The following is a 9,888-nucleotide window of genomic DNA, read 5'->3' as shown; positions in this document are numbered from 1 at the left end:
GGAGGGGGGATGGGCATGGAGGAGGGCACTTGTGGGGATGAGCACTGGGTGTTATGTGAAAACTAATTTGACAATAAACTATTTGTAAAAAAATAAAAAAATAAAAAAAATTTTTAAAAAAGAAAGTAAAAGTCAACATAAAGAAAAAATAAATAAATAAAAAGTCTTTCTCAGAAGCTCCATCAGTTGAAGTCCACATATATCTCCATAGAGCTACCCCAAGCTGCAAAGAAGTCTGGAAAATGAGTATTTTTCAGTTTCGTTGATGCTTCAAAAAACTACAGCTTCTGTTAGTAAAGAAGAGAAGAAAGGATATTGATTTAGTTACAAATCAGTTGATTTATAACTGAATGTTACATAATAAAGGTAAAATTTATCTTATTAAATTCAAAAGAAAAATATATACACTTTTGAAGATAAAGTAACAATGGAAGGACCTACTTTTACACATAATTCTTCACAAATGAATTTGCTTAGAGATTCAATTAAATTCATGAGTTTTCTGTTAAAAACTTCAAAGAAATGCGGATGACCCTAAAGGAATTAGACTGAATCCAAGAGAATTTGGGGAACTCTAGTCCTTGTTCCTTTTTGTTAATTCTTCAGAGTCTGTGACTACTCTAAAGCCAAAGTCATTAACTCTGTCACCAGAGCGGTAACACAAATTAGTGAAAAATATTGTTATAAGACACGTATTTTGATTGCTTGTTAAAAATTGCTTAATGTTCTTGACATCTAAAGAAAAATTATTTTTTTCCATTTTTCTTGAAGCATTTTGACCTTTCGGTCCTTTTTTTCATTTTCCCACTTTTAAGACATAGTACAGAGAAATAGCTCTGTACTGTGAGAAAATAACAGTGCAAGCACAATGATAAATAACAACTGGCATTTGGCCTAGATTTGGAAGGCCAATTATGTGGGTTTGTGTCTGGTAAGTAGGAGAGAACCTACTCTATGTAAAGGGGGACCTACTACCAAGAGCTAAGCATTTATTGCCTACAGAAGTTCAGATCCAGTGTTGTCAGATTATGTTTAGGATCCAGATGTTTTCTATCAAATTTCTTGAGTCTTAACTGTTGGTTCAAAAAACATAAAAATAATGGACAAAGTAGATATACCAGTCCTGTAAGTCACATTTGGATTGTGGACCATCAGTTGAATACTTTTGCTCTCAGGAAAACTTCAGAAATTTTCCAAAATGCTATGTCTTTGGAGAGCAGTACAAGAGCATTAGATGTTCGGACACAGGGAAGAGAGAAAATAAAACTGGTAGATCAGATCTGGAAGAGGAGAAAAACAGAGATCACACATGATATGTCCTGATGTCATAAAGATGTAATAGATGCCTAAATTATATTTTGCAAGGACTCTATGTATAAACTTCAGACTGCTTTTAATCACTTTTCAAGTAATGGTAGTAATCAATGCACTTCAGTGAAAACAGGGCTGGCTAAAGTGGTTGGCACCAATAAATACTAATCAGGGTCAATTAATGTTTTTCAAACAAAGTACTAAGTCTTAAATTTTGATCTACAAAAGTCTTCAAGGCTGTATATGAAATAGGAGCAAAAATGTTTGGGAGAAAGAAAAGAGAACTACAAGCTGGATAAATAAAAGCTTAAACAGTATAGCAGCATGGTTTAAAAAAATAGGCTTTGGAACCAGGCAGATCTGGTTTAAAAGCCAGGGCTTGGCACCCATAGCTCTATGAAATGTAATAAACGATCTTCAATTTTCTCATGTACAAAACTCACTAACGATAGTCCCTATCTTAAGGATTGCTATAGTGTTTAAATTTAATGTTTAGGCAATATATGTAAAGCACTTAGCAAATTACCCAGCAAGGATTGAGAACAGCCACACCTGACATTTAGAAAGATTCTCCGAGGATATGCACATCTTTATGTCTATTTTTATATATAATATTCAAGAAAGCCATCAAATGCAATGAAATTCCACCAGTTTTACCAGTTTGAATTATTTTTCCTTAAAGATTCTAAGTATTTACAGTATATTCATTTTATAGCCCTTAGTTTAATAGGAGGATATTGATTTAATATATGTTTTCCCTAGTTACGCCAGCCTTTTTTTTTCACTTAAGAAGAAAAAATATATGCCCTAAAAATTGCTTAAATTTTACTGTACTTTAACCACAATCTCATTTTTACATGGACATAACAAGCCAAGTGTGCTTTCCTTTCAAGCGAAAGATGAGACTCTGAATGGCAGCCATTTCATGTGTCGTGTCAAATGTCTACTGAAGCCTAGAAATCTATTAACCAAGTTTCTCTCATTGAGCAGTGCAGACAAGACAGAGCATGCCTGTGATCACAGGCCTCCCCTTGGGGTTCTTTTGATTGTAGAGGAAAAGAGTATCACATTAGCAATCATTTTTTGCAATCTCAGAAATTGCCTTTTAGTGGAAGACTGTCTTCCATCTAAAACCCTTTCCAAAGTTTTTCCCAGCATTGTGCAGGCAAGGACTACTTTTGTGCTGTTCACAGTTATATTCCATCATATACAGAAAGTGCTCGCCAAGCATTTGTGTGAACGAACCAAACTCTAATCTTTTTATGTTGATAATTCTCCTGGCAGACAAAAGACGAAATGTCTAAAATTGCACTTAAAGTTTGCACCATTATTTTGAACGATTGCTGACTCATGTCATTTTGAGTGACATAAGCAGTCATTTTTTATGTTTTCTTCTCCTTTCAACAAGCAGCACATATTAGGTGCTTAATAAATATCTACTAAACTAAACTAATATTTTCCATTTCCTTTTAACAATGACTAGGGGCACCTGCGTGGTTCAGTCAGTTAAGCATTCAACTTGTGCTCAGGTCAGGATCTCGCAGTTTGTGAGTTGGAGCCCCACATCAGGCTCTGTGCTGACAGCTCAGAATCTGGAGCCTGCTTCGAATTCTGTGTCTCCCTCTCTTTCTTTGCTCCTCCCCAATTCGCAAGCACTACCTCTCTCTCTCTCTCTCTCTCCCCCTCAAAAAAATAATAAACATTTTTAAAATTTTTAAATAATGACTAGCAGCGCAAATTTTATACAAATGTAATCCAAGCTATACATAGCTTGTTCTTGAAAATGAAATGACAAGGCAATGAATTAATGAAATTGGAAATCTATGAATCACAAAATCAGAGTAAATTCTAGTAAAAGAAGTAGAGTACTAGTTTTGAGTTGAGAAACAATAAAACGTTCTTATTCAAGACTAGTACTAATTTTTCCTTAACTGTGAGACATGTTAAAGAAAGTAATGAGCCCATCTGGCTTAAGGTTCAAAATGATTGTGTTAAATAAGAACACCAGGATATTCTATGACTGCAAAACTCATTTGGTTACCTATTATAGCAACCTATTTTGAGCAATTTGAACAAGGGAATTAAGGTTTCATAGAGGAGAAAATGACAGCAATTCCAGTTACATAAATATAAGTAATTCAATAAAATACAATTTCTTCCCTAGAATTTATTAGCATAGCAAGTAGACAAAATCAGTCTATACACAGTTCCCATTAGTAAACTCCCTGATAATAAAACAGATGGCATCATTCTGGATAATGTAAAAGGCAAGACTCTTTAAAAAGACAGATGTAGCTGCAAAATACTAAGGTACAACTAAACAAAGCCTGAGCCTTGAAATTTTAGGAAAACATCTTTTGATTTATTAAATGCTTTCCACCAATTCTTACACGTATGTCTGAAACACTGCACATATGTTTCAATTTGTACTAGGTAGGAATTTGGTTTTTGCCATTTACGCTTTCTACTCCACTTTCTCTATGAGGAATGTGTAACTATTTTGCCCTTAAATACGTATGTTTACATTTATATTTATTTTTGTCTTACATATTTTGCTTTGGATTTGTAATGGGGTGAGCATACTTGAGAAAATGCATTAGAAAATGTCTTTATTTCATAAACCATGTGAATTCCAAAGGGGAAAATGTTTCTTTATTTCTTCTAATGTAAACTAACAATAGAAAGTAAGGAAAGGAAGACATCGGTGTGATTAAATAACATGACACAGATCAAAAGTCCATTGAAAATTTCTAAAACTCTCCTCTTTGAATGAATGTCTCTTCTTTCCTTCTTTTTTTTTTTAAATGTTTTATTTATTTCTAGGAGAGAGAGAGAGCGTGAGCAGGGGAGGGTCAGAGAGAGAGGGAGTCACAGACTGAAGCAGGCTCCAGGCTCTGAGCTGGCAGTCAGCACAGAGCCCGACGCGGGGCTCGAACTCACTAACCGCGAGATCATGACCTAAGCGAAAGTCGGATGCTTAACCGACTAAGCCACCCAGGCACCCCATTTTCCTTTCTTATTTCTATGAGAGAGATAGCACGGGAGAACATTTCACATATACCACATTTTCTAAATACAGCCTAAATCTTAATAAACTTTTCTTGATCCTCTGTTTCTGTTTCTTACTTCATTCATTTCTCTTACCTTTCTTATTTCCTTTCATCAATTTTCTTTAGCTTTTCGAGCCCTTCCTTAAGTAATTTGAGTTACTTTCAATTGAGCTGTAAATGAACTTCTATGCACTTTTCTTAGCAACTTTGATGAGTAGAACTTTCCTTGTCACTCAATTCTAATTGGATTGTAATTTTCATTTTGATTTTCCCTTTATCACTTATGCAGTATTACTTTTTTAGCTTATAAATCTATAGAGTTTTTATAAATAGCTTTTTATTCTTGATTCCTAATTTGATATACTGTATTCAGAAGACATGTTCCAACCTTCACTGGAACTTCTTTTGAGAACTAATATCTGACCAATGTTTATTAGCGTTTCACATATCCTTAAAAAGAATGTATATTTTCCATTTTAGGATGCAGATCAAGCTATTAGTTTTATTCAGAGTCATTCCTTTTTTATCTACTTGATCTATAAATTCCTTATAAGGTTTATTAAAAATCTCCCAGTGTATCTGTGAATTTGTCAAATTTACTTTATATTTGTATCAGTTTTATATTTTGAGACAATTGTATCAGTTTATATTTTGAGACAATTCTGTACACAGAAATTCATAATTTCTATAATTCTTACTAAATTCTTCCCTTTTTATTCTGTGATAACCTTTATCTCTACTAATGCTTTTTGCCTCAGTTTCTACTTTGTGCTATTTTGTTTGGCTAGCTTTCTTTTGATTATAGTTTTCTTGATATGCATTTTAATCATCCTTTAATTTTTTTCATCTTTCTGTGTGGTTTAATTTCAGATTTGGCTTTTGGATACATCATATGGGTAGATTTTGTAGTGTTTATCCAATCTAATTATCTCCCTTTTAATAATGAAGATTAATCAATACACATTTACTGAATCTTCATACGTGCTATCACACTGGTCATAATTTTACTGTTTTCTTTTTTGTCTTCACTTTTCTTCTTTGCCACATCCTATTGAATTGATAGTTTTATATAATAATAAGAACAGCTAAAATTGATGAACATTTAGTATAGGCTAGTTCCTGTAAGGGCTTTGCATATATCAATTCATTTAACCTTCGCAATAACTCAGTAAGGGAGGAACTATTAATATCTCCACCTTACATTTGAGGAACTTGGGGCACAGACAGGATAAATAACATATTCCACATCATATGGCCAGTAAGAGGTGAAGCTGGATTTGAACTTGGCAGCCAAGTTCCAAAAATTGCTCTCTGAACCACCGTGTGTATATGCTTCTTACAGTACCTTTTATAACAATTTTTAAATGATTTTTTGGTTTCAGAAAAAACCTACACTTATATCTATAATAATCTCCAAACTATGAATGTTTTAGAGCCTAACATCAACAGTGGAAAATGAGCCAAAGTTTTCTGAAAAACTGCTCTAATCTTACTATTTTATTGATTACTTAAAACTAAGAGAAATGGGGGAGAAAAATCAACACATGGCCTTATGACTGTTTTAAGTTACACTTTCAAAGTGTAACTTCCAAACCATTTACAAATTAAATCTGCTCAAGGGAAAACTATTTTGAGCAAATGATGATCTAGAACTTCCTAGCCTAGATTTTAAGAATGTCCAGCAGCTTTTGCTTCATGCTCTTTGGCCCCTAAGTTGGCACACTGGAAGAATAAGTAACTAGATATTTGTCCTTCTCTGCCTGACTTATTTCGGGGAAATGGTGGGGGAAAGGGAGAGAGGCAAACCATGAGAGACTCTTGAATGCTGACAAAAACTGANAGAGAAAGTGGCCCTGCGGCTGAGATGCAGTATGGAGCAAAAGCCACATGAAGAAGCAGCAAGTGCCAGAGATGTGAGAGAAGAAGCTGTCCTCAGGATTCCAGCCCCTAGCCATTCCAGGCATCCCAGCTGCAGCTCCTGACACTGTGGAGCTTAAACAAACCACCCCCCTTGTGCCTTGCCCAAACTCTGGACAGAATTATGAGAAACATTTAAGTGACTGTTGCTGTAAGCTGCTTTTTCCCCCTTCCTCATTTCCACATCAAAGTCCCACACAGGTACATATGTTCGCTGAAGCCAATGTCACATGCCTGTGACAGCAGGAAGGATGTTCACTAATCTGCATCCTGAGTCTTCCATTAGGGGGTGGGACATAACAAGAAAATTTCTCCAGTTCGAAAAGATATTAGTACCCATGAATAAGACACATGAGTACTACACAGGCCTTACAGCCATGATATGGAAAATATCAGCAATTAGCCATGGATCATGCAATAAATTAGATGCAACTTGAGAGCAGAGACTTTTTCTGCCAAACTCACTAAGAAAAGAATCTAGCAAATGCATAGTAGACACTGTTTGTTAAATAAATTACAGAATTATGGAATTATACATTTAGCATATCTCTCATTCCAATAGATACTAATCTGTCTTTCTTGTTGACAAGAAGTTTCCTATACCTTTTTTTTTCTTTTTGATAACTGTCACAGGGTAGAGATGGGATAAGTAGCAACAGCTTCTGGGGACTATTTGATTAAGTTGTTTAAGGGAAAATGGATATAGAATAATTAATACAATCTAAGTTACTGAATTTCAAAGACAAATAATATTTTACTTACCCAAAGGAGAAACTACATTTGATGGTTAATTTTATGTGTCAACTTAACTAGGCCATGGGGTGTCCAGACATTTGGTCATACCTGATTCAGGATTGTCCGTGAGGGTGTTTTTGGATGAGATTAACATTTCAATCAGCAGACTGAGTAAGCAAATTGTTCTCCCTAACATGGATGGATCTTGCCCAATCAGTTGAAGACCCTAATAGAACAAAAAGACTGAGTGGGAAGGAGCTTTTGTTTCCTGTTGATCTGGGACATCAGCTTTCTCCTGCCCTCAGACTAGGACTTACACCAATTGGTTTTCCTCAGACCTTCAGACTTGGACTGAAAATTACACCATTGGCTCTTTTGGTTCTCAGGCCTTTGGACTTGATCTGGAACTACACCACCAGCTCTCCCGGGTTGCCAGCTTGCCCACTGCAGATCTTGGGACTTCTTAGTTTCTATAGTCATGTGTACCAATTCCTTATTTTATGTATCTATATATCTATACCTATATAAATATACATATTTACCTAGCTATATATTGTTAGATAGATATAGATTTAAATCTGTACATACCTATATATATCCTATTGATCTGTTTCTCTGGTGATTCCGAGCTAACACAAGTCACAAGGAAAAAGATCAGCTGGCCACAGAGAACTCCAAAATATTTAGTGCTAAAGAACAATGTAGAAAATTTCTGAAGGAAAGAAATACAAAATCTTGAAGAATATGACCCAAGAAGTTCATATACTCCCAAACTGTACTTCACATATAAAGCAATAGATATCTCCACATGGTCAAGGTCTCACAGACACAATATCTATATACCTCTTTTGGACAAAAAACAAAAACAAAAACAAAAATTTATTTGACAGTGAAATCCAACCAGCCAAGAGATGACTCAAAATAAAGATATTCTTAAATAGAGAAGTTGTGGGGGCACTTGAGAGGCTCAGTCAGTTAAGTGTCTGACTCTTGATTTCAACTCATGTCATGATCTTATGGTTCATGAGATAAAGCTCCCACTCACAGTGCAGAACCTACTTGGGGTTCTCTCTCTCTCCCTCTCTCCCTCCATCTCTCTCTCCCTTTGTCCCTCCCCTGCTCTCACATGCTCACACTCTCTCTCTCTCTCTCAAAAAAAAAATAAGTGAACTTTAAAAAATTGTAATATAAGAAATAGTGGATATAATCTGTTACTAATCAATTATTTCTCTCTAACTTCTCTAGCCAAGTATAAATAGAAAACATGTTAGAAAACTCTTTTTTCCCTTCTGAATGGAAAGAAAGTATTTCTTAAGAACATTATAACCCACCAAAATGTTTTCCACATTAAAAAAGTAACAAACGTTCTCAAGCATAAAAGAACCCAAGGAGTATAAAAATCTTGAGACTTATAAGGAACAAGCATTTATGCCTTCATTTATGCCAGTAAAATTAATCTAATAAAGGGATGAATGAAAAATATGTATAATTTAAAATTATTTTTATTTTTAAATACTCAGAGCCATAACCATCTTCACCCACACAGTGTATTGTCTGTTTTATAGGACTTTATTATTCCACTGTCATCAATATAACTTTACTATTCCAGAAATTCTTATGCAGTAAAATAAAAGTTGCAAATCGTGTTTTTGTTCATTTCAAGAATTTCATGGAAGATCCATAAACTCTTCAATTAAAAAACAAACAAACTTGACAGTTTACATCCCCAGACTCAACCCAAATGCACTCTATTCTTGTTCAGCCTGGGAACAAAGAATGGTTTTCACATTTTTAAATAGTTGAATAGAAAAAGGAGAAGGAGGGCAGACTTTACGTGGCCCACAAAGCCCAAAATATTTACTATCTGGACCTTTAGAGAAACAGTTTGCTAATCCCTGTCTGATGGTTAAATTTATGTGTCAACTTGACTGGGCCAAGGAATTGCCAGATTAAACCTTATTATGGGGTGTGTCGGTGAGGGTGATTCTGGATAGCGTAGCATTTGAATCAGTGGACTTGTTAAGTAGATCGCCTTCTCCAATATAGGCTTCATCTGATCTGTTGACAGCCTTCAAAAAGAACAAAATAGAACAAAAAGGCAAAGGAATGAGAAATTTGTTCCTTTGCGTTTCCTGCCTGGCAGTCTGTTGAGTTGAGACATCAGTCTTCTGCCCTTGGAATGGAATTTACACAATGGGCTCCCTGGTTCTCAGGTCTTCAGACATGGACTAGAATTATACCACTTGCTTTCCTGGGTCTCCAGCTGGCAGATAGCAGATCTTGAGACTTCTCAACCTCCATAATTGTCTGGGTTAATTCCTCATAATAAATCTCTTCCTATATTCTATGTATCCAGTTGGTTTCGTTTCTTGTGAAGAACCTTGACTAACACACCCTAATAATGGTAAAATGCTAGAGAGTTGATACAGGTAGTTGAAGTAGGATAATAAAGGGGCTGAGTCAGAGCAAACTGGTGTTTGTTAACAATTGTATTAATTAGGATATAGGAAAAAAGCATTCAATAGGTCAATAATTACCAAATGCCAGAAGGTGTATTGATTTTCTCCAGTAAGAAAATCTCATCTGGAAAGGGAGCTGCTGGATTCACTACCAGATTAAGTTTACAGTAATCCACTTTCCTTCTCCGAGATCTGCCTGTCTTCTAAATGGACCAAACAGTGAATTGAATGGAGCTGAGGTTGAAATGATCATTCCTGCATCTTCCAAGTCTTTGCAGGCACTAATTTCTGCAATTAAGTAAACACTGTCATGGAACACTTGAGTGAATATAAACTCTTCCTGGTTTGCCTGGGACTTTCCTAGTTTGGGCATTCTAGGATTCCTCTCAGTCCCGTACAAATCAGGGGGGTTGCTC

The sequence above is a fragment of the Crocuta crocuta genome, unplaced genomic scaffold (assembly GCF_008692635.1).
Source record: "Crocuta crocuta isolate KB4526 unplaced genomic scaffold, BGI_CrCroc_1.0 scaffold342, whole genome shotgun sequence".
Taxonomy (NCBI): domain Eukaryota; kingdom Metazoa; phylum Chordata; class Mammalia; order Carnivora; family Hyaenidae; genus Crocuta; species Crocuta crocuta.
This window is presented reverse-complemented; position numbering follows the sequence as displayed.